We start from the raw sequence: 26,324 nt of genomic DNA, 5'->3' as shown, positions 1-26,324 counted from the left end.
CACCTTCATCTCCCCTCTTCACTTCACCCCTCAACTTCCTGTGACCGTATCCCCTTTCTGAGGGCGTGGGGTCAGAGTTGATCTATTAGCCCCCTGAAACCACACCCTCTTCCCCAGTTAGCCCCAATCACGCCTGTAAGGGTTGCCCAGTGCAGGGCATCGTGGGCTGGGGGGCCGAGGGGGCAAGAGAGAGAGCAGGGCTGGAACAGCAGCTGTCATCACTCTAACAGCCCCAAACCCATCGCCCCGGGGGGGGTGGGAGTCCCTTCGATGCACCCTACTGACCCTCTACTACCCTAGAGGAAACCACAGCATATACCAACACCAGGCTGGCACAGGACTTCAGAATGTCACGTTGGCTGGCTGACCAATTCACTGGGACACATGTAAACAAACAAAGATACACAACATGCACGCACGCACGCACGCACGCACGCACGCACACACACACACACACACACACACACACACACACACACACACACACACACACACACACACACACACACACACACACACACACACACACACACACACACACACACACACACACACACACTACACCCCCCATAACCCCAATACAAACCCCACAATACAGAAAACCTTGGTCCTGTCCCAAAGTACTCGTTCGGCTACCGTCCTCTCTATGATTGGTTGAGACCCCACCCTGCTCTGACCTTTGGGCTGTAGTTTAATCTACCCCCGGGGTCAAGGCTGGGTCACCATGACGAAGTAATGACTTCCTCCTAATAAAGGTTTGATGTATGGTCGTACTGATAGGCTCCTGCGATGACCACTGTGTCACCCCGATGCTAGGTTCCGGAGTATAATTCCTCTCCAAATACGAGGCCATGTTTATCTCAGAAAATGAGAGAGATACACCAACTAAGTTTGTTTCCAGGGTCCATTCAGAAAATGAGAGAGATACACCAACTAAGTTTGTTTCCAGGGTCCATTCAGAAAATGAGAGAGATACACCAACTAAGTTTGTTTCCAGGGTCCATTCAGAAAATGAAAGAGATACACCATCTAAGTTTGTTTCCAGGGTCCATTCAGAAAATGAGAGAGATACACCAACTAAGTTTGTTTCCAGGGTCCATTCAGAAAATGAGAGAGATACACCATCTAAGTTTGTTTCCAGGGTCCATTCAGAAAATGAGAGAGATACACCAACTAAGTTTGTTTCCAGGGTCCATTCAGAAAATGAGAGAGATACACCAACTAAGTTTGTTTCCAGGGTCCATTCAGAAAATGAACTGACATTTCAATTCAAGAATGAAAAAATCCTCATAGAAGATAATTGGAATTTCAGTTCATGTCCTGATTTGACTGAACTGAAACGGTATTTGACCTCAACTTATTTATAATACTTTATTATTCTTTAGAAAATGATTTATACATTTAAAGGCTGACAACATGGAATCATTACACAGAGAGAGACAACATGTACCACAACAGCAACATGTATCCTCCATAAGGATGTTGATGTACCACAACAGCAACATGTATCCTCCATAAGGATGTTGATGTACCACAACAGCAACATGTATCCTCCATAAGGATGTTGATGTACCACAACAGCAACATGTATCCTCCATAAGGATGTTGATGTACCACAACAGCAACATGTATCCTCCATAAGGATGTTGATGTACCACAACAGCAACATGTATCCTCCATAAGGATGTTGATGTACCACAACAGCAACATGTATCCTCCATAAGGATGTTGATGTACCACAACAGCAACATGTATCCTCCATATGTACCAGGATGTTGATGTTGATGTACCACAACAGCAACATGTATCCTCCATAAGGATGTTGATGTACCACAACAGCAACATGTATCCTCCATAAGGATGTTGATGTACCACAACAGCAACATGTATCCTCCATAAGGATGTTGATGTACCACAACAGCAACATGTATCCTCCATAAGGATGTTGATGTACCACAACAGCAACATGTATCCTCCATAAGGATGTTGATGTACCACAACAGCAACATGTATCCTCCATAAGGATGTTGATGTACCACAACAGCAACATGTATCCTCTATAAGGATGTTGATTAATGGTGGACAATTGTGTTTACACCAGACTGCTGTGCCAAAATAGCCTTGAAAGTGTCAGGTTTTATGGTTGGACATTTATTCAACTTGCATGATTGGAAGAATGATTGGTCTGCAGACGAACGATCCTGGCAAATAACCTGAGACTGGGCACAGAGTAGATGAGCAGGCTTCTCTTAATGGATGGAACAAATTCCCTTTTTGCAGGAATGTAATTAGTTTAGTGTAATAACAACAAAGAATACAGGACCCTTTTCTTTGAACAAAACTGTAGCTCTTGAAAGATTCTTGGACCTTTTACTGGAATTGTCCAACAACCAAGTATTTGTTTGGTCAGTTAACATCAATAAAATGACACTGTTACCGTAAGATCAACAAGGCATATTGAGGTAGGACATTTCATAGTGCATAGCATCTTCTTGTAATGATGAAATCCACCCTTTAGGAGCTTGTCAGGAGTGACACACACACACACACAAACACACACACGTCAACAGGCATTAGACTGACATTAACACTCACACATACAGATGCACTTACAGGTGTAGGATCTTAATTTGATCACCCTGTTGCAGGATAACTTGCAATGCAGGAACGTGTATTTCAGGTTTGAAAAGGCTTCTGAGGTTTGTAAATTCCACTTTGACATTTCTAACTTGATTTTCCCTCACGACAAAATGCATCAACCCCTACAAAAAATGTCCATGAATTATAATCCACACAATAATTACAATGTCCTGCTGCTGCAGCAAACTGGCTAAAATGAAGATCCTACATCTGTTCACCAAGCTAGGTTACGTCCTTGTCTGGAGTGTGCCGTCATGGTGATAAAGTTGTATCTGTTTTGGTGCTGACTCACTGCACATTATGCCTGTGGCACGAGAGAGGGACACTGGATACTAAAAAGTAATCCCTTTGGAATCTCCAGAGCGCACAACTCTTTAATGTAATACTGCACTGGGAGAGGGGGAGAGAGACCGACACAAAGGAAGGATGATGGTGACAGAGAGAGTAGAGAGACAAATATACATGTGCAGAGAGTTAGAAGAGACATACATAGAGAGAGAAAGGGACAGAGACGTAGAGATAGATATGTAGAATGATAGAATGAGAGAGGAGGCGAGAGAGAGCTTTCAGCTATTGAATGTGGATGGTTGTCGGTGTGCTGCTGTACTGCCTCTGTCCAGTAGATGGCGATACACTGACACCCATGCAGACCAAATGAAGCCAGCGCAAAACAACTCAATGCAATATAGGAGTCATAGAAGTAGTCACCAAACCTGGTCCTGGAGAACAACAGAATGTCCCTAGTTAGTACAAACAGCCAAGGAGTCTAGTGCACACTACACTACACAGTTGATGGCCTGATCTTGCAGCTGCCCAAATGATGAAGAATTTCTATCGAAGGATCCTCTGGTTCCATGGGCAATGTTAGTTCAATCAGATAAAAAAAATGAGGTCTGGAACATGTTTGAATTTGAATGGTCGCCGATGTCTCTTCCATTGAACTTTCCGCCATCGGCTTTGCAACCATTGGTAAAGCCTGGTATCACAGCTGTGTCGTGTCTTGTAGGATGAAGAGTACAAGAGAACACAAGCTGTGGCCAAAGACAGACTTTAGTCTCAGAAGATTGTTTCAGCTTAATGTGTCACCCGGGGCGAAGAGGACTAAGTATGTAAGGATGAATAGTATAGTGAATGTATGGTGCACAACTTCAAACACCACATTTCTTGCCCACTCATAATAAGGAAGTGAAGTTGATTAATATTCCTGCTTCCCATATGCTTCCAGAAATGTTTATGGCAACATCATAGCAAATGGGTGCATTTAGTGGTACGTCTTTTCAATTAATGAGAATAGTAGTGTGTCTGTAGGCCTACAAAATTGTTTTCATGGTTTCAATGTAAATTGACCAATGTAGGCAAACCACGCAAACACACATACACATTGTCCTACTGGTATGTGGGAGAAAAACGGCAACATCCTCCTCTGTTCCGCAACAATGGCCGCCGTTCTCTCAGTGAGTGGGAACAGAGAGGAGGACAGGTGTCCCTTCCACCAGCTGGACCAGGGACACAGAGAGGGAGAAAAAGGAGGAAAAGAGAGAGAAAGGGGACTGAGAGAGAGAGAGGGAAAGAGGGAGAAAGGGGACAGAGAGAGAGAGGGAAAGAGGGAGAGAAGGCATCTGTTTCCCGTCTGGGACACATCTGGAGGAAGAACAAACAAAACAGAATGGAGGAGTGGAACCGCACCGGGCCGTGAGGGGAAACGGTAGGAGTACCTGTCACATACACTTCCTGGAAAAATAATACTGCTTCCTCTCTCTCTCTCTCTCTCTCTCTCTCTCTCTCTCTCTCTCTCTCTCTCTCTTTCTATCTGAGTAGGAAAATCACTGCTTGGTTGCTAAGAGACTGTGATGGATGTGCAGGCTGCAGAGTCATGGTCACACAGTGTTTCAACCACAGCAGCTCTCATAACGGCACAGGTTTAGGCTAATGGCAAGACCCCTACATTTTTTACATACCCATATCCAAGGTAAAACAAAACACAACCATGTTTTTCAATATCTCCAAGGTCTCCCATATATGAAATGGATCATTGTGTAAAAATACTTTACTGCAAAAGTGGTTCAATTGAAAGATGTTGTGACACACCCGCTTAACTAAAAAAAGTGCAGAATAATGCCTGGCTGGAGGGGGGATGGGCCACATAAACTAATGTAACCCAATATTGCAACCACTGATACTGCAAGAATGTGGAATACAAGCAGTCAATTGCCTGCCCTACATAGAGAAACAAACAACATGAGGATATCTTAAAGCCTCACCGTACACATCACGGACACACTGAAATGGTCCACCAACACAGACAGCGTGGTGAATCAATTTGGCTTGTCACCGGAAACACTCACAAACTTTTACAGATGCACAATCGAGAGCATCCTGTCGGGGCTGTATCACCGCCTGGTACAGCAACTGCTCTGCCCACAACCGTAAGGTTCTCCAGAGGGTAGTGAGGTCTGCACAACGCATCACCGGGGGCAAACTACCTGCCCTCCAGCACACCTACAGCACCTGATGTTACAGGAAGGCCAAAAAGATTATCAAGGACAACAACCCCCCGAGCCACTGCCTGTTCACCCCGCTATCATCCAGAAGGTGAGGTCAGTACAGGTGCATCAAAGCTGGGACTGAGAGACTGAAAAACAGCTTCTGTCTCAAGGCCATCAGACTGTTAAACAGCCACCACTAACATTGAGTGGCTGCTGCCAACATACTGACTCAAATCTCTAGCCACTTCAATAACTAATAATTGGATGTAATAAATGTATCATTAGTCACTTTAAACAATGCCACTTTATTTAATGATTACATACCCTACATTACTCATCTCATATGTATATACTGTACTCTATACCATCTACTGCATCTGCCTATGCCGCACGGCCATCGCTCATTCATATATCTTCATGTACATATTTTTATTCATCCCTTTACGCTTGTGTGAGGTAGTTGTTGTGAAATTGTTAGATTACTTGTTTGATATTACTGCACTGTCGGAACTAGAAGCACAAGCATTTCGCTACACTCACATTAACATCTGCTAACCATGTGTATGTGACCAATAAAATTGTATTTTATTTGAAGCGTTTTGCAAATATAGACCTGTAAACACACAGATACAATAGGCAGAAATGATTAAACTAAACTTAACTCTTTGGTAGCGTTCCAAGTAAAATGTACTCTCATTCAGTGCTACATGTTCCTGCCTGACAAAAATGCACACAGTGACACGTTTCTTGATGTTGTGGCTATTGTAATTGGCTCTTAGGATGTCCTTTTTGGGGTCCAAGGTTCCTGAAAGGATTTTGTATCTTTAGCCCCTAGTCTTGCAATTAATTCAAAGGCGCTATCACAGATTATCTTTATATTTTGCCTCAAATCCAATATGGCGTCAAAAAACAAATATGGCTGTCATAATAACATTGATGAAGGTTAAATCACATGAAAATATGAATTTTGTCAATTGAGGGATTTTTTCAACACTCATGCCTATAAAGACTGTGGTGTGAATAAATGACCCATTGACTAACTGGAATGTTATCCCAGCCTAAAAGATGCTGGAGATATTTCAGCAATGAAATGGTTGGCTGTCTGGTTGTGAAGGAAAGTCTGTGAAGGGGTGTCAGATCTTTCCAATGACTAATTGGTCTGTGGTAGGAGTTTTTTAAAATGTTGAATGTGGCAAAAAGTCCAGCATGTCACATCCGAGTCAGAGTGTAGCTAGGACTATGACTAAGAAGCGTTGGTTGTAAGGGGCGTAGCACAGCGCCACACGCATACGTTGGGTGCCTTCAGAAAGTATTCAGATCCCTCTTACTTTTTCCACATTTTGTTACGTTACAGGCTTATTTTAAAATGAATTCAATATTTTTCCCCCACAGCAATCTACACACAATTCCCCATACTGACAAAGTGAAAACAGGTTTTTACATAAGTATTCAGACCCTTTGCTATGAGACTCGAAATTGAGCTCAGGTGCATCCTGTTTCCATTGATCATCCTTGAGATGTTTCTACAACTTGATTTCAGTCCACCTGTGGTAAAATCAATTGATTGGACATGATGTGGAAAGGCACACACCTGTCTATATAAGGCCCCACAGTTAACAGTGCATGTCAGGTGATTTTTTACCCAATAAATGACTGGGAGGTTATACATACGGAGTGTGCGACTCTTTGTTTTCATAGCTTACAGTTTATTCACTGTTAGTCAGCACCTCTACACTAAATCATTTTCTCTGGGTGTGCGCCAGCTCATGCCTTTTATTAGAGCAAAAACCAAGCCATGAGGTCGAAGGAATTGTCCTTAGAGCTGTGAGACAAGATTGTGTCGAGGCACTGATCTGGGAAAGGGTACCAAAGAATGTCTGTAGCATTGAAGGTCCCCAAGAACAGTGGCCTCCATCATTCTTAAATGGAAGAAGTTTGGAACCACCAAGACTTCCTAGAGCTGGCCGCCCGGCCAAACTGAGCGATCGGGGGAGAAGGGCCTTGGTCAGGGAGGTGACCAAGAACCCGATGGTTATTCTGACAGCGCTCCAGAGTTCCTCTGTGGATATGGGAGAACCTTCTAGAAGGACAACCGTCTCTGTAGCACTCCACCAATCAGACCTTTAATGTGGAGTGGCCAGACGGAAGCCACTCCTCAGTAAAAGTCACATGACAGCCCGCTTGGAGTTTGCCAAAATGCACCTAAAGGACTCAGACCATGAGAAACAAAATTCTACGATCTGATGAAACCAAGATTGAACTCTTTGGCCTGAATGCCAAGCGTCACATCTGGGGGAAATCAAGCAACGCTCATCACTGTGCCAATACCATCCTTATGGTGAAGCATAGGGATGACAGCGTCATGCTGTGGGGATGTTTTTCAGCGTCAGGGACTGGGAGACTAGTCAGGATCAAGGGAAAGATGAACCTAGCAAAGTACAGAGAGATCCTTGATGAACTCCTGCTCTCAGGACCTCAGACTGGGGCGAAGGTACACCTTCCAAAGGACAACAACCCTAAGCACACAGCCAAGACAAGGGGAAAAGTCTCTGAATGTCCTTGAGTGGCCCAGCCAGAGCCCGGACTTGAACCTGATCCAACATCCTTGGAGAGACCTGAAAATAGCTGCGCAACGACGCACCCCATCCAACCTGACAGAGCTTGAGAGTATCTGCAGAGAAGAATGGTAGAAACTCCCCAAATACAGGTGTGCCAAGCTTGTAGCATAATACCCCAAAAGACTTGAGGCTGTAATCGCTGCCAAAGGTGCATCAACAAAGCACAGAGTAAAGGGTCTAAATGCGATATTTCATGATTCATTGTTTTATATACATTTGCAAACATAACATGTGTCATTATGGGTTATTGTGTGTAGATTGATAAGGGACAAAAACAATTTAATCAATTTTAGAATAAGGCTGTAATGTAACAAAATGTGAAAAAGGTCCAGGGGTCTGAATACTTTCCAACTGTACTGTATTCTGTACATTTGAAGATGATCCCTGGGCTTTGATGGACAGTAAAAGGGTTGCAGAGCAGACCAAGCATGGTGCACAAAGATCACTATCTCACAGTCAATCCCCAGACATCATAAACCATCACATGCAGCAAGTTTTACAATCCTAAGGTGCCTCTGGTTTGCCAGACTGTAAATGACATATGTCCTTCTAGGGATGTTGGCATTACTGCAGTTTCCCAGACCAATGCATGAGTCCCCCCAGCATGAAAGCTCATTCTTCACATGTGAGTCCAGTTCAGGTGTCAGATGGGCTGGCCAGCCCTGGTTGGTAGCCAAATAGGTACACTACCGGTCAAAAGTTTTAGAACACCAAGGCAAAGGGTGGCTATTTGAAGAATCTCAAATATACAATATATTTGGATTTGTTTAACACTTTTTTGGTTACTACATGATTCCATGTGTTATTATTATAGTTTTGATGTCTCCACTATTATTATACAATGTAGAAAATAGTTAAAAACAAAGAAAAACCCTTGAATTAGTAGGTGTTCGAAAACTTTTGACCGGTAGTGTACTAATGAGGACAACGCACTCCAGCAATTTCAAGACGGCATTTTGGCTGTTGACGAGTGGCAGTCCAGTTCCAGTGTCTCCGTCTCTAGTAACTGCCTGAGGGGAGGACTGATGGTGGAGTTGCCTATCAAGGGAGATTTGGGATGGCATTGACATTGGAGAGGTGGAATTCCTATGACATATGAAGGTCCAATAAGTGAATGGCCTTTCTTGTCAATGAGTGTCAGGTTGTGTTGGTTCATTGTAGTGAACGAGCCTTATGTGCTTGTCATGTGTGGTTGTGTCCTCCCCATGTACCATAACTGTCGCCAAGTCAACGTATATGGCAACTCCAGGACACACAGCCAGCATGGTGGACATGATTGTCTGGAAGAAGCAATGTGCTCAACCCAAATAGGATCAGAGTGCAACTGAACATCCCAATGTGCATCACAAATCCAGTGAGCCAGTAAAAGGTTGTGTTGGATTCAGACAGACGTATTGGACAACCAATAAATCAAAGCTCACTTCTAAATGATAAGGAGGTGACTTAAGAGGCCAATCCTGAAAGGGCAAGTTACACCACAGCGGGGACAAGTAGTAGTGCTGGTGAGAAAGTGTCAGAGTCCAGTGTTGGATTATCTTTCCTTTCGTTGGAGCCTCCCAGTTGCCTCATTGATCCTCAAAGAGGCTTGTGACTTGGAATACTTAGTGTTGCCATGCCAAGCAGTCTGCTGCCTTTTTATATATCCAGAATACGGTGTTTGAGTGTATATGGTGAACATGTCTTAATAAGTACAGTACACAAATCTGAAAAATGTCTTATTTAAAACATGTACATATACAGGTGATTAAACCATAATTTAATAGTAATGTGGCAGCCATAATGGATTGTGGACTCCATATTGGATTTGGAGTGGGGGGGGTTGATGTAATTGCAAGAGTAGGGGCTAAAGATACAAAAGATACAAATACCTAAGTTCATGTCACCCAAAATCACAAGCTCTGATATTGCACAAATTTGTAATAAAAGTAGGATATTAAGTTTAGGGGGTGTTTGCCTTGGAACAAATTACAATAGCCACAACATTCAAATACATGTGTTACTGTATGTATTTTTGTCAGGCAGGACCGTACAGCACTGAATGAGAGCACATTTGACTTGGAAAGTAGTCTATTGAACAGCTACCAAAAGGTGATGGGGGTGTGTCACAATTTCTATCAATTTAACCACTTTTGCAGTAAAATATTTGTATGCAGCCATGCATTTCATATATGGAAGACCTTAGACATATGGAAACACATGGTTGTGCTTTGTTATACCTCGGGTAGGGGTATCGCAAAAACGAAAGCCCTTTTTGAGGATTGGCCACTATTAGTGAGCATATGTGCGTGCATGTGAGTGAGTGGCACTCTTGTGTGTGTGTGTGTGTGTGTGTGTGTGTGTGTGTGTGTGTGTGTGTGTGTGCCTGTTTGATAATCATATATGTGAGCTTTTATACCGGCGAAGATGAAGGTTTGATGAGGATGGGTGGACCAATCGAAAGAACGCATAATCGATAAAGAAAGAAAGAGAGAATAAGTGAGAGAGAGAGAGAGAGAGAGAGAGAGAGAGAGAGAGAGAGAGAGAGAGAGAGAGAGAGAGAGAGAGAGAGAGAGAGAGAGAGAGAGGGAGAGATGGAAGCGTTGAGGGAGAGTTGGAATTGGCCAGAAAATCACAGTGAGGTATTGCAGTTATGGATTTGCGATTTGAGAGAGCTTGAGATGGAGAGATAGGTAGAGAGAACCAGCCAGCTAGAGAGAGATGAGGAGAGGTTTGAGAAAAAAGGAGCGAGAAAGGTGGACAGAGATTAGACAAAAGGAGAAGGCAAAAGTGGACCAAGATGGGACGGAGAGAGAGAGATGGAAAAGAGAGGAGGGGGAGTGGAGGATTTCCTGATTTGTTTGTTCCTCTCACACACTTTTCTTCCTGTCCGGCTGTATTTAGACTTCCTCTTCCACTGGGGCTATTCTGAGACACCTCACTCACTGCTGTTGTTCCCCAGACAGCTCTGATTACCCCTCAGCATACTGGGCTGGTGTGTGAGTACGTGTGTGTGCATGCGCACGTGCTTGTGTGCTTGTGAGTGTGTTTGAGTTTGAGCGACTGGGTGAGTATTTAGAAGTGTGGGTGCTGTGACAGAATTGAGTGGGAGGATTATGCCCCCCAAACTCATTAGCGGATAATGACCTTTTTCCATTCATGTGTCTTTGAAAGTGATAGAAAGAAAGAAAGAAAGAAAGAAAGAAGGACAAAAAGAAAGAAGAGAGGACATCAAGAGAATGGCAGCAGGTGCGATCAAAAACAATACCCATATCACAGGTCCCACAAAACAGTGGATCTTTGAGTTTTGGGATCCCAGCATGGCTCTAGTCTCTGTGTGGAAAATGATTCAGCCAATGCTGAACCCACAGGTGCAGAGGCCTGAGAAACAGCCCATTGACTAATACACACGAGGCACTGAGGCACAATCATAGGATGTGCTATGCTCTGAGAGGCTGTTAGCGCTCTCTCTTTCTCACACACACATACACACACACACACACACACACACACACACACACACACACACACACACACACACACACACACACACACACACACACACACAGTCTTGATTAACAAGGTTTACACAAGTGCCTTTCTCCTACTGTGTTTTCTCCAATTGTGTCTGTGTGCATGTGTGTGTGCGTGCTTACAACAGACCTGCAGTGGGAACCCCCATCTGGAACCTTCTACCCTCTCTTCCTGTTTACCACGATTGCCTACGTACGGATCTGAAGCCTCTGCCCCCCTCCCTTAACAACAACACCCTTCCTCTCCAGTCAGTCTATGTCCTTTATGTAAGTGCTTCCCAAGCCATTTTACATTGTGATCCACCTTTTAGCATTGTGGTCCACGATTTAGCATTGTGGTCCACGATTTAGCAATGTGGTCCACCTTTTAGCATTGTGATCCACCTTTTAGCATTGTGGTCCACCATTTAGCATTGTGATCCACCTTTTAGCATTGTGGTCCACCATTTAGCATTGTGATCCACCTTTTAGCATTGTGATCCACCTTTTAGTATTGTGATCCACCATTTAGCATTGTGATCCACCTTTTAGCATTGTGGTCCACCATTTAGCATTGTGGTCCACCATTTAGCATTGTGGTCCACCTAAAGCCTATTTAATTTATGTGACCCGCCAAACCGTTCCAATGTGGTCCATTTTGAATAGCACTGAAAATGCGAGTTAATTGCAGAATGTCTAATACTTCAATGTGATTGATCGAACCATTAGCTGAAAAGAAGCCGAAATAAACAAGTCCAAACATGTAGCTGTCTAGGGATTGAGCTGGTCTAAAGCAGAAGTCAGTGTAGTTGTTGATAGAGCTGCTGCTTTGATGACACTAACATTTCCCCCTGTCAGACTTCTGCTTTGGCAGACTGGGAGCTCTCTAATCGGCACACTGAATCACTGTGTTCCTCAATCTAAAGGAGGGAAGAATAGACAGGAAAGGTCAAGAATCCTTTGCTCCTAAAGTCTGAAATAGTCAAATATAGTGGAGGAGACATATTTGCATATTACTAGTCTGAAATAACCTCCTCTCCTTGTTTCCTTTCCTTCCAGAATGCAGATCAATAAGTACTACAAAATAATTGTGCTCACCAAGGAGAAAAGGAAAAGAAGCCGAATGGGACACAGTTTTGAACCTGTTGAGGAAAGAATGGCTAAGAAAGAAACCATTTTCAAATATTGGAACCAGGGTTGTTGAGTTTATATATGTGTGCACCAAAACTACCCTGGGTTTGCCCATGCAGCAGAAAGAGGGGAGAAAGCAGACAGAGGGGACAAAGCAGACAGAGGGGAGAAAGCAGACAGAGAGGATAAAGCAGACAGAGGGGACAAAGCAGACAGAGGGGAGAAAGCAGACAGAGGGGACAAAGCAGACAGAGGGGAGAAAGCAGACAGAGGGGAGAAAGCAGACAGAGGGGAGAAAGCAGCCAGAGGGGAGAAAGCAGACAGAGGGGACAAAGCAGACAGATGGGACAAAGCAGACTGAGGGGACAAAGCAGACAGAGGGGACGAAGCAGACAGAGGGGACAAAGCAGACAGAGGGGAGAAAGCAGACAGAGGGGACAAAGCAGACAGAGGGGACGAAGCAGACAGAGGGGAGAAAGCAGACAGAGGGGACAAAGCAGACAGAGGGGACAAAGCAGACAGAGGGGAGAAAGCAGACAGAGGGGAGAAAGCAGACAGAGGGGACAAAGCAGACAGAGGGGAGAAAGCAGACAGAAGGGAGAAAGCAGACAGAGGGGACAAAGCAGACAGAGGGGACAAAGCAGACAGAGGGGAGAAACTGCGGACAAAGCAGACAGAGGGGACAAAGCAGACAGAGGGGACAAAGCAGACAGAGGGGAGAAAGCAGACAGACACAAACAGATGTTCATGTTAACGATCCTTTTCAGCATTTCTGTCTGCCGCTTAAATAGCGTGAAAGAAGAATCATCATGTCAAAAAGGGAAAAATAATCTCCTTACCACGTCTGGACCATTAAACTGGATCCAGAAATGTTTGTGGTTTGAAAAATGAAAGCAAAACCAGGCCCCTAAACCAACCTCGCATGGTATGTCACACAAACATTCACACATAAAGTAGTTATTTTCACCCTTTTCTGCAAACTCACTCACTGATCCGCTTGCTGTGGGTACAAGTTACCCAGGCACAAATCTAGGATCAGCTTCCCCCCTTCAATGTTTAACTGTTAACCATTGGAGGGGAAACCACAAAATTGAACTTAGATCAGTGTCTTGGGGCAACTTCATTTTACTTTGACTCGGCTCAGGAGGGGGTTTGGTTGAGCTGTCAGAGGGCCGGATTAGCTCTTTACAATCGTACCCGCAAGTGCCATGCGAGAGTGGGCATCCAGCCAGGGCTTATTGTGCCGGCTCAGCGTGTTTGGTCTCCGGTACGCCGTTTCGGCCCAGGGTATCCTGCGCCGGCTCTGTGTCTCCGGGGCACTGGGAGGGTGCAGTGCGCGAATGTGGGCATTGAGCCTAAGGGAGAGGTGCGAGTGGTATGCACCAGATCTCCAGTGCTCACCCACAGCCCGGTTTAACCTGTGCCTGCACTATGGAGGGTCCGGGCTAAAGTGGTCATCTAGCCTGGAGGAGTGGTGCCAAGGCTGCGCACCAGAGCTCCAGTGCTCCCCCACAGCCCGGTCCATCCGGTGCCTCCTCCACGCACCAGGCCTCCCTTAGGTCTCCCCAGCCTGGTGGGTCCTGTGGCAGCCCCACGCACCAGGTTGTCTCTCCGTTTCCTCCCTCCAGGTTCTCCCTCCTGTCCGGAGCTGCCAGAGCCGCCCTCCTGTCCGGAAATGCCAGAGCCGCCCTCCTGTCCGGAGCTGCCAGAGCCGCCCTCCTGCCCGGAGCTGCCAAAACCGCCCTCCTGTCTGGAGCTGCCAGAGCCGCCCGTCAGTCAGGAGCTGCCAGAGCCGCCCGTCAGTCAGGAGCTGCCAGAGCCGCCCGCCAGTTAGGAGCTGCCAGAGCCGCCTGTCACTCCGGAGCTGCCAGAGTCGCCCTTCACTCCGGAGCTGCCGGAGTCGCCCTTCACTCCGGAGCTGCCGGAGTCGCCCTTCACTCCGGCTCTGCCGGAGTCCCCTGCCTGTCCGGCACCACAAAGGCGCCACTTAAGTGGGCCAAGACCATGGTGGAGTGGGGCCCACTTCCCGCACCAGAGCCACCACCTCGGACATATGCCCACCCAGACCCTCCCCTATGGGTTTAGGTTTTGCGGCCGGAGTCCGCACCTTTGGGGGGAGTACTGTCACGTCCTGACCTTAGTTCCTTTTTATGTCTCAGGGCGTGAGTTGGGGTGGGCATTCTATGTGTTGTTCTATGTTTTTGTATTTCTGTGTTTGGCCTGGTATGGTTCCCAATCAGAGGCAGCTGTTTATCGTTGTCTCTGATTGAGAACCATACTTAGGCAGCCTGTTTTCCCACTATGATTTGTGTGTAGTTGTTTTCTGTTTTGTGTTGCTGCACCTTACAGGACTGTTTTTTTTGGTTTGTTATTTTGTTTAGTGTTTCTGTTCCAATAAATAACATGAACACTTACCACGCTGCGCATTGGTCCAATCCTTCATACTCCTCGTCAGAAGAGGAAGAAAACCGTTACACTTGTTTTTTGAAAGAAAAGCACAAAGGGGCCCATTATCAGTAACCATCGCCCCTGTGTTCCAATGGCACGTTGTGTTAGCTAATCTAAGTTTAAGGCTAATTGATCATTAGAAAACCCTTTTGCAATTATGTTAGCACAGCTGAAACTGTTGTTCTGATTAAAGAAGCAATACAACTGGTCTTCTTTAGACTAGTTAATTATCTGGATCATCAGCATTTGTGGGTTCGATTACGGGCTCAAAATGGCCAGAAACAAATAACTTTCTTCTGAAACTCATCAGTCTATTGTTGTTCTGAGAAATTAAGGCTATTGAATGAAGGCTATTCCATGCGAGAAATTGCCAAGAAACTGAAGATCTCGTACAACGTTGTGTACTACTCCTTTCACAGAACAGCGCAAACTGGCTCTAACCAGAATAGAAAGAGGAGTGGGAGGCCTTCTCTGAGCAAGAGGACAAGTACATTAGAGTGTCTACTTTGAGAAGCAGACACCTCGCAAGTCCTCAACTGGCAGCTTCATTAAATAGTACCCGCAAAACACCAGTCTCAACGTCAACAGTGAAGAGGCGACTCCGGGATGCTGGCCTTCTAGGCAGAGTTGCAAAGAAAAAGCCATATCTCAGACTGGCCAATAAAAAGAAAAGATTAAGATAGGCTAAAGAACACAGACACTGGACAGAGGAACTCTGCCTAGAAGGCCAGCATCCCGGAGTCGCCTCTTCACTGTTGGCGTGTAGACTGGTGTTTTGCGGGTACTACCACTTTGACAACTATGAGCCCAAATGTGCACTTCACATTTCCATATCATAAAACTCATGTCATATACGGTGTCAATGTTTATGATCCCCATGTTAGATGTACAAGATGACATGACGTTATACCCTGGGTTATTCTGAACACTCACATGAATGCATGACTCCTTTGCACCACAATGACCATCTGTTTCTCTGAATTGCCCTGTGAAAGCCTAACACCGTAAGATCCTATTTTATAACTTAGCTATTCATGTTGGCAATTAACAAGCTTTTAAAGGATGTCCACCTGACCCAGATTGGGATTTATAATGGACCATTTTGGATTGCGTAAACAACAACAGTAATTGTGTGATGGCGGGGATGCAGGGCTGTGTTCCAAACAAAGAGCTCTTGCTCTAGTTCCTCAACGGCACGGCTAGACGAGCCCAAAAAGTACCTTGTAGTTGAAGACTCTTCCTTAAAATGGTAATGAAACTACTTCAGAACTGGGTATACTTTGGAAAGGTCAAACCCTTTAATGGCCTTATGTTGCACCTACCCCACATTTTCCAGGAATCATGTTAATCATGTTACTGAATGTTTCAGGAGAATTTTCTGATTTTCGTTATCATCAAGTGCAGCGAAAAGTACAATAAATGTAAATGTACATAAAATCAACAGAGTAAAGTTCAGATTCAGTCCAGTTGAACTGTTGTGTCCTCAACTTTGGTCTAAACATTTCCCCCTAATCTCCAAACTGTTCCCATTCAATTGCTACCATGCTTATGTATTTCCTATTTCTTCTGTAATGAACATTGTAATGTAGCCCTCTCCATATAGGCCAATTCCCACAGGTCTAACGAGTTAAGTCAAAATACCAGTTTCTTATTCGTAGAAAGAGACTTGTCAGTCGTCAGTAGCCACGGAGACAGTAATTACTGTTCTGGATGTCTGTGTGTCTGCAGGTTCCTCCAGCGACAAAACAAAAAACCACAACAGAAACTTCTCTCCTGTTTGCTTCCTCCTGTGATGTTATTTATAGGCCTGTTTATTAGACAGAGAGCATATGTGTGTGTGTGTGTGTGTGTGTGTGTATGTGTGTGTGTGTGTGTGTGTGTGTGTGTGTGTGTGTGTGTGTGTGTGCGTGTGTGTGTGTGTGTGTGTGCAAGAGAGAGAGAGAGAGAGAGAACAGAGGGAGAGAGAAAGACAGAGATAGAGGTACAAAGTTAGAAAAGAGGACAATAAAATAGTCACAATGAGCTTATAGGCCTGACCAGAGTTGCAGTTTGTGTATTATCATCAAGTTCCAGTAATGATTGTCAAAGTTGGTACACACACACACCCTGATACCGTACATACACACACACACGGGGTGAGTCAAAAGACTTGATTAACGAGTGTGGCCGGACACAGAGAACACACTCAATTACCTGTGGTCAGGTCACGATATCTCTGTTTGGGAAACATGCTGTAATTACCGTCATCAGCGATGTGTGTGTGTGTGTTTGTGTGTGTGTGTGTGTGTGTGTGTGTGTGTGTGTGTGTGTGTGTGTGTGTGTGTGTGCGTGCGTGCGTGTGTGTGTCTGCGCGCGGTTGCGTGTGCATGTCCGTGGTATGTGTATATGTGGGGGTTGGTTCTTCTATCCTTCTATCCTTCTATCCCGAAATTCCTCACAAGAATTGTAAATCATGTGGACAAAGGCTATTTAAGCTTAGGGGTTAGGTTAAGGGTTTGAGTTAGGGGTTAGGTTAAGGGTTTGAGTTACAATTAGAATTAGGGTTAGAGTTAGGGTTAGAATTAGGGTTAGAGTTAGGGTTAGAATTAGGGTTAGAGTTAGGGTTAGAATTAGGGTTAGAATTAGGGTTAGAGTAAAGGTATGAGATTAGTGGATACATTGTATACATTGTATTGCCGGTTAGGGGTTAGTTTTAGGTTCAGGGTGTGTGTTAGGGGTTAGTTTTAGGTTCAGGGTTTGGGTTAGGGGTTAGTTTTAGGTTCAGGGTGTGTGTTAGGGGTTAGTTTTAGGTTCAGGGTTTGGGTTAGGGGTTAGTTTTAGGTTCAGGGTTTGGGTTAGGAGTTAGTTTGAGGTTCAGGGTTTGAGTTAGGGGTTAGTTTTAGGTTCAGGGTTTGGGTTAGGGGTTAGTTTTAGGTTCAGGGTTTGGGTTAGGGGGTTAGTTTTAGGTTCAGGGTTTGGGTTAGGAGTTAGTTTGAGGTTCAGGGTTTGAGTTAGGGGTTAGTTTTAGGTTCAGGGTTTGGGTCAGGGGTTAGTTTTAGGTTCAGGGTTTGGGTTAGGAGTTAGTTTTAGGTTCAGGGTTTGGGTTAGGGGTTAGGGGTTAGTTTTAGGTTCAGGGTTTGGGTTAGGGGTTAGTTTTAGGTTCAGGGTTTGGGTTAGGAGTTAGTTTGAGGTTCAGGGTTTGAGTTAGGGGTTCGTTTTAGGTTCAGGGTTTGGGTTAGGGGTTAGTTTTAGGTTCAGGGTTTGGGTTAGGGGTTAGTTTTAGGTTCAGGGTTTGGGTTAGGAGTTAGTTTGAGGTTCAGGGTTTGAGTTAGGGGTTAGTTTTAGGTTCAGGGTTTGGGTCAGGGGTTAGTTTTAGGTTCAGGGTTTGGGTTAGGAGTTAGTTTTAGGTTCAGGGTTTGGGTTAGGGGTTAGGGGTTAGTTTTAGGTTCAGGGTTTGGGTTAGGGTTTAGTTTTAGGTTCAGGGTTTGGGTTAGGAGTTAGTTTGAGGTTCAGGGTTTGAGTTAGGGGTTCGTTTTAGGTTCAGGGTTTGGGTTAGGGGTTAGTTTTAGGTTCAGGGTTTGGGTTAGGAGTTAGTTTTAGGTTCAGGGTTTGGGTTATGGGTTAGTTTTAGGTTCAGGGTTTGGGTTAGGAGTTAGTTTGAGGTTCAGGGTTTGGGTTAGGAGTTAGTTTTAGGTTCAGGGTTTGGGTTATGGGTTAGTTTTAGGTTCAGGGTTTGGGTTAGGAGTTAGTTTGAGGTTCAGGGTTTGAGTTAGGGGTTAGTTTTAGGTTCAGGGTTTGGGTTAGGAGTTAGTTTTAGGTTCAGGGTTTGAGTTAAGGGTTAGTTTTAGGTTCAGGGTTTGGGTTAAGAGTTCGTTTTAGGTTCACGGTTTGGGTTAGGGGTTAGTTTCAGGTTCAGGGTTTGGGTTAGGGGTTAGTTTGAGGTTCAGGGTTTGGGTTAGGAGTTAGTTTTAGGTTCAGGGTTTGGGTTATGGGTTAGTTTGAGGTTCAGGGTTTGGGTTAAGAGTTCGTTTTAGGTTCACGGTTTGGGTTATGGGTTAGTTTTAGGTTCAGGGTTTGGGTTAGGAGTTAGTTTGAGGTTCAGGGTTTGGGTTAGGAGTTAGTTTTAGGTTCAGGGTTTGGGTTATGGGTTAGTTTTAGGTTCAGGGTTTGAGTTAGGGGTTAGTTTTAGGTTCAGGGTTTGGGTTAGGAGTTAGTTTTAGGTTCAGGGTTTGAGTTAAGGGTTAGTTTTAGGTTCAGGGTTTGGGTTAGGAGTTAGTTTTAGGTTCAGGGTTTGGGTTAAGGGTTAGTTTTAGGTTCAGGGTTTGGGTTTGGAATTAGTTTTAGGTTCAGGGTTTGGGTTAGGGTTTAGTTTTAGGTTCAGGGTTTGGGTTAGGAGTTAGTTTGAGGTTCAGGGTTTGAGTTAGGGGTTCGTTTTAGGTTCAGGGTTTGGGTTAGGGGTTAGTTTTAGGTTCAGGGTTTGGGTTAGGAGTTAGTTTTAGGTTCAGGGTTTGGGTTATGGGTTAGTTTTAGGTTCAGGGTTTGGGTTAGGAGTTAGTTTGAGGTTCAGGGTTTGGGTTAGGAGTTAGTTTTAGGTTCAGGGTTTGGGTTATGGGTTAGTTTTAGGTTCAGGGTTTGGGTTATGGGTTAGTTTTAGGTTCAGGGTTTGGGTTAGGAGTTAGTTTGAGGTTCAGGGTTTGGGTTAGGAGTTAGTTTTAGGTTCAGGGTTTGGGTTATGGGTTAGTTTTAGGTTCAGGGTTTGGGTTAGGAGTTAGTTTGAGGTTCAGGGTTTGAGTTAGGGGTTAGTTTTAGGTTCAGGGTTTGGGTTAGGAGTTAGTTTTAGGTTCAGGGTTTGAGTTAAGGGTTAGTTTTAGGTTCAGGGTTTGGGTTAAGAGTTCGTTTTAGGTTCACGGTTTGGGTTAGGGGTTAGTTTCAGGTTCAGGGTTTGGGTTAGGGGTTAGTTTGAGGTTCAGGGTTTGGGTTAGGAGTTAGTTTTAGGTTCAGGGTTTGGGTTATGGGTTAGTTTGAGGTTCAGGGTTTGGGTTAAGAGTTCGTTTTAGGTTCACGGTTTGGGTTATGGGTTAGTTTTAGGTTCAGGGTTTGGGTTAGGAGTTAGTTTGAGGTTCAGGGTTTGGGTTAGGAGTTAGTTTTAGGTTCAGGGTTTGGGTTATGGGTTAGTTTTAGGTTCAGGGTTTGAGTTAGGGGTTAGTTTTAGGTTCAGGGTTTGGGTTAGGAGTTAGTTTTAGGTTCAGGGTTTGAGTTAAGGGTTAGTTTTAGGTTCAGGGTTTGGGTTAGGAGTTAGTTTTAGGTTCAGGGTTTGGGTTAAGGGTTAGTTTTAGGTTCAGGGTTTGGGTTTGGAATTAGTTTTAGGTTCAGGGTTTGGGTTAGGGTTACGGATTAATGTTAGGGTTAATGTTATGGTAAGAGTTAGGGTTAGGGGTTAGGGAAAATAGGAATTTTAATGGGAATACATTTTAGGTCCCCATGAGGATAGAAGAACATACCGTGTGTGTGTGTGTGTGTGTGTGTGTGTGTGTGTGTGTGTGTGTGTGTGTGTGTGTGTGTGTGTGTTTGAAGTTATTCTTCACAAGGCAGTTTTCTGTTAATGCAATTCCCTCTGTGATGTTGTCAACCACATTTTTTGACCATATGACATCATGTTTAATGTCTAACACATGCTTAAACCACTCACAGGGAGAGCTACTACTATATGGTCAGATAGGATACATTGTTCTTGATTACCTCAGACCCTAACCTTAGATATGGATATGTGTCACAGTCATAATCCATATGGTGCATGTGCTTCATAGCCACATAACACTGGAGGACTGGGGGGACTGGGAGAGGACTGAGCTAATGGCCACAGGGCTAGGCCATTAAGCCAGGGCTTGAGTTCTGGTCACTGCAGTGAGGAGAAGCTTGTCTGTGGGCATGGGAAGGTCTCTGTGGTGGGTGAGTGTCCAGGGTGTGGTGATCAGGATATATTTGGAACTTAGGTAAGTGTATGGCAGTGTTATGATGCCTTATGATGACCAGCTTGGTAACCTGTGTGTGTGCGCTTGTGCGTGTGTGTGTGTGTGTGTGTGTGCGTGTGTGTGTGCGTGTGTGTGTGTGTGTGTATGTGTCGTGCATTTGAGCGTTCGTGTTAATTTGTCCCTCCTTGGTTTATTTTGGTTGTTCAAGGCTAGCGAGAGATCCAGGTGCCTTCATTCAAAACACTGGTTTCATTCATAAAGGGAAAGGGAGCCAGGGTGAGGGAAGTAGGAAGGATGTGGAAGGGGAAAGGGATACATTGTATTGCCGCACCGCAACCTTCATCACCCGGATTTCTCACACTTTTCATTAAAGAGCAGGTTTGACAAATATATCTTCATCACACACAAATATTTCAGAGTAAATACATAAGCATAACGATATACTGAGGCATGTATGTTGATATAGATAGTTCAGCTGACAACTGTCACGTTCTGACCTTTATTTCATTTGTTTTGTCGTTATTTAGTATGGTCAGGGCGTGAGTTGGGGTGGGCAGTCTATGTTTGTTTTTCTATGATTTGGGGATTTCTATGTTTCGGCCTAGTATGGTTCTCAATCAGAGGCAGGTGTCGTTAGTTGTCTCTGATTGAGAATCATACTTAGGTAGCCTGGGTTTCACTGTTTGTTTGTAGGTGTTTGTTTCTGTGTCTGTGTTTGTTCGCCACACGGTACTGTTTCGGTTTGTGCACGTTTATTGTTTTTGTATTCATAGTGTTCAGTTTATGTTTTTAAATAAACAACCATGGACACTTACCACGCCGCTTCTTGGTCCGATCCTTGCTACACCTCTTCAGAGGAAGAGGAAGAAATCAGACGTCACAACAACACAGTAATGTACCTAGGTGCAAACACAAACAAACAATTTGACATTTGAGTTCAATTTATTGACATAAAATAATGTGAGTTGAAGACTTTCACTTCAATTGACCCTATCAAATGCTTTCTTATTATTCCCTCTCTCTGCTTCCCCATCTTTATCCCCTATCTTCCTCTTCCTCTCTCTGCTTCCCCATCTTTATCCCCTATCGTTCTTTATCTTCCTCTTCCTCTCTCTGCTTCCCCATCTTTATCCCCTATCTTCCTCTTCCTCTCTCTGCTTCCCCATCTTTATCCCCTATCGTTCTTTATCTTCCTCTTCCTCTCTCTGCCTCCCCATCTTTATCCCCTATCTTTCTTTATCTTCCTCTTCCTCTCTCTGCTTCCCCATCTTTATCCCCTATCTTTCTTTATCTTCCTCTTCCTCTCTCTGCTTCCCCATCTTTACCCCTATCTTCCTCTTCCTCTCTCTGCTTCCCCATCTTTATCCCCTATCTTCCTCTTCCTCTCTCTGCTTCCCCATCTTTACCCCCTATCTTCCTCTTCCTCTCTCTGCTTCCCCATCTTTACCCCATATCTTCCTCTTCCTCTCTCTGCATCCCCATCTTTACCCCCTATCTTCCTCTTCCTCTCTCTGCTTCCCCATCTTTACCCCTATCTTCCTCTTCCTCTCTCTGCTTCCCATCTTTACCCCTATCTTCCTCTTCCTCTCTCTGCTTCCCCATCTTTATCCCCTATCGTTCTTTATCTTCCTCTTCCTCTCTCTGCTTCCCCATCTTTACCCCCTATCTTCCTCTTCCTCTCTCTGCTTCTCCATCTTTATCCCCTATCGTTCTTTATCTTCCTCTTCCTCTCTCTGCTTCCCCATCTTTACCCCTATCTTCCTCTTCCTCTCTGCTTCCCCATCTTTATCCCCTATCGTTCTTTATCTTCCTCTTCCTCTCTCTGCTTCCCCATCTTTATCCCCTATCGTTCTTTATCTTCCTCTTCCTCTCTCTGCTTCCCCATCTTTATCCCCTATCTTCCTCTTCCTCTCTCTGCTTCCCCATCTTTATCCCCTATCGCTCTTTATCTTCCTCTTCCTCTCTCTGCTTCCCCATCTTTATCCCCTATCGTTCTTTATCTTCCTCTCTCTGCTTCCCCATCTTTATCCCCTATCTTCCTCTTCCTCTCTCTGCTTCCCCATCTTTATCCCCTATCTTTCTTTATCTTCCTCTTCCTCTCTCTGCTTCCCCATCTTTACCCCCTATCTTTCTTTATCTTCCTCTTCCTCTCTCTGCTTCCCCATCTTTACCCCCTATCTTTCTTTATCTTCCTCTTCCTCTCTCTGCTTCCCCATCGTTACCCCCTATCTTCCTCTTCCTCTCTCTGCTTCCCCATCTTTACCCCCTATCTTCCTCTTCCTCTCTCTGCTTCCCCATCTTTATCCCCTATCTTTCTTTATCTTCCTCTTCCTCTCTCTGCTTCCCCATCTTTATCCCCTATCGTTCTTTATCTTCCTCTTCCTCTCTCTGCTTCCCCATCTTTATCCCCTATCGTTCTTTATCTTCCTCTTCCTCTCTCTGCTTCCCCATCTTTATCCCCTATCTTCCTCTTCCTCTCTCTGCTTCCCCATCTTTATCCCCTATCGTTCTTTATCTTCCTCTTCCTCTCTCTGCTTCCCCATCTTTATCCCCTATCTTCCTCTTCCTCTCTCTGCTTCCCCATCTTTATCCCCTATCGTTCTTTATCTTCCTCTTCCTCTCTCTGCTTCCCCATCTTTACCCCCTATCTTTCTTTATCTTCCTCTTCCTCTCTCTGCTTCCCCATCGTTACCCCCTATCTTCCTCTTCCTCTCTCTGCTTCCCCATCTTTACCCCCTATCTTCCTCTTCCTCTCTCTGCTTCCCCATCTTTATCCCCTATCTTCTCTCTCTCCCTCTTCATCCTATTTCCCATATGGAGCGTAGATTCCACTTGTATGCCCTCCTGTCACAGACATCTGACTCATCTGAGAGACATGTATTGCACAAATGGGGAATGGGAATACCTTCTGTATGTTCTGTACACGTATGCTGCCAACCCAAGTGAGTTTTATGTATACGTCTGTGGAGGCTGCTGAGGGGAGAATGGCTCGTAATAATGGCTGGAATGGAGTCCATGGAATGGAATGGCTTCCATGTGGTTGATAAGATTCCATTGACTCCATTCCAGTCTTTATTATGAACTGTCCTCCCCTCAGCATCCTCTACTGGCATACATGTATCTGTGTACATGACGCTCTGTGTATAACAGACTTCCATGACCAAATACGCAGAGCCAGACAGAGATGTTGACGCTCTGTATAAAACACACAAACACACTTCTATTAACAAATAACCCAGATGTGAGTAAGACAGTCAGGCAGACGGACAATACATTCACCCATGGGCTACAGACATAAACATGTTATTCCCCTGATCTGATTACATATACAGTTGAAGTCGGAAGTTTACATACACCATAGCCAAATCATTTAAACTCAGTTTTTCATAATTCCTGACATTTAATCCTAATAAAAACTCCCTGTTTTAGGTCAGTTAAGATTACCACTATATTTTAACAATGTGAAATGTCAGAATAATAGTAGAGAGAATTATTTATTTCAGCTTTCATTTCTTTCATCACATTCCCAGCAGGTCAGAAGTTTATATACACTCAATTACTATTTGGTAGAATTGCCTTCAAATTGTTTAACTTGGGTCAAACGTTTTGGGTAGCCTTCCACAAGCTTCCCACAATAAGTTGGGTAAATTTTGGCCCATTCCTCCTGATAGAGCTGGTGTAGCTGAGTCAGGTTTGTAGGCCTCCTTGCTCGCACATGCTTTTTCAGTTCTGCCTACAAATTTTCTATAGGATTGAGGTCAGTGCTTTGTGATGGCCACTCCAATACCTTGACTTTGTTGTCCTTAAGCCATTTTGCCATAACTTTGGAAGTATGCTTGGGGTCATTGTCCATTTGGAAGACCCATTTGCGACAAAGCTTTAACTTCCTGACTGATGTCTTGAGATGTTGCTTCAATATATCCACATAATTTTCCTGCCTCATGATGCCATCTATTTTGTGAAGTGCACCAGTCCCTCCTGCAGCAAAGCACCCCCACAACATGATGCTGCCACCCCCGTGCTTCACGGTTGGGATGGTGTACTTTGGCTTGCAAGGCTCCCCCTTTTTCCTCCAAACATAACGATGGTCATTATGGCCAAACAGTTCTATTTTTGCTTCATCAGACCAGAGGACTTTTCTCCAAAAAGTACGATCTTTGTCGCCATGTGCAGTTGCAGACCGTAGTCTGGCTTTTTTATGGCGGTATTGGAGCTGTGGCTTCTTCCTTACTGAGCTGCCTTTCAGGTTATGTCGATATAGGACTCGTTTTACTGTGGATATAGATACTTTTGTACCTGTTTCCTCCAGCATCTTCACATGATCCTTTGCTGTTGTTCTGTGATTGATTTGTACTTTTCGCACCAAAGTACGTTCATCTCTAGGAGACAGAACACGTCTCCTTCCTGAGGGGTATGACGGCTGCGTGGTCCCATGGTGTTTATACTTGTGTACTATTGTTTGTACAGATGAACGTGGTACCTTCAAGCATTTTGAAATTGCTCCTAAGGATGAACCAGACTTGTTGGAGGTCTACAATTTTTTCTGAGGTCTTGGCTGATTTCTTTTGATTTTCCAATGATGTCAAGCAAAGAGGCACTGAGTTTGAAGGTAGACCTTGAAATACATCCACAGGTACACCTCCAATTGACTCAAATGATGTCAATTAGCATATCAGAAGCTTCTAAAGCCATGACATAATTTTCTGGAATTTTCCAAGCTGTTTAAAGGCACAGTCAACTTAGTGTATGTAAACGTCTGACCCACTGGAATTGTGATACAGTGAATTATAAGTGAAATAATCTGTCTGTTAACAATTGTTGGAAAAATTACTTGTGTCAGGAGTTTTAATGACTCCATCCTAAATGTATGTAAACTTCCAACTTAAACTGTAGTTGTCCCACAGTCGTATACAGACTCCAAACACTTTGTACCCTCTCAAAGAGGAAGACATTTATTCTAACTATTACGTAGGTCAGCTTTGTCACCCACACAACTCCCCTGCCTAAAAAATCTGCTCCCGTTTGTTTAAAGTTGTGGCTGTGAGAGAAAGATATATTACTTTTGTGTTATTTGGTCTGTTATTATCTTGTTATGGCAATGTAGGTAAACAAAGCGATAGATGATAGATAGAGGGATAGAAACAGGGGTAAAGGTTCTAGGATGTGTCCAGTGTGCCTGGTGTCTCTGTAAATGTGCTGACATCAGATGTTTTTCCTGTTAATCAAGGAGCCCCCTGGGACGTGACAGAGAGCAGGGACACGCAGAGGCCGCTGTGTGTTTGTGTGCGCTTAGTGCGCAAGCGCGTGCGTGTGCTTGAGTGACTTCTGCATCTTCACTCAAGCCGGTCCCCGGCCCTCTGCTTAACTATCAGTCTTATCAGTCTTTCCCTTGCCTGTCTCACCATCTTTCTTTTTCTGTTTCTCTCTGATCGTCTATCTCTCTCACATATTATCCTCCCTCTCTTTCACCATCTTCTTCTCCCCTCTCTCTCCCCATTTTGTGTCTTATGGGTCTTGTACAAATGTAGGATTTTTAATTTGATCACCCTGTTGTGGTGTACT

The sequence above is a fragment of the Oncorhynchus nerka genome, linkage group LG14 (assembly GCF_034236695.1).
Source record: "Oncorhynchus nerka isolate Pitt River linkage group LG14, Oner_Uvic_2.0, whole genome shotgun sequence".
NCBI lineage: Eukaryota > Metazoa > Chordata > Actinopteri > Salmoniformes > Salmonidae > Oncorhynchus > Oncorhynchus nerka.
The sequence above is the reverse complement of the archived record's forward strand: the minus strand, read 5'-3'. Positions refer to the sequence as shown.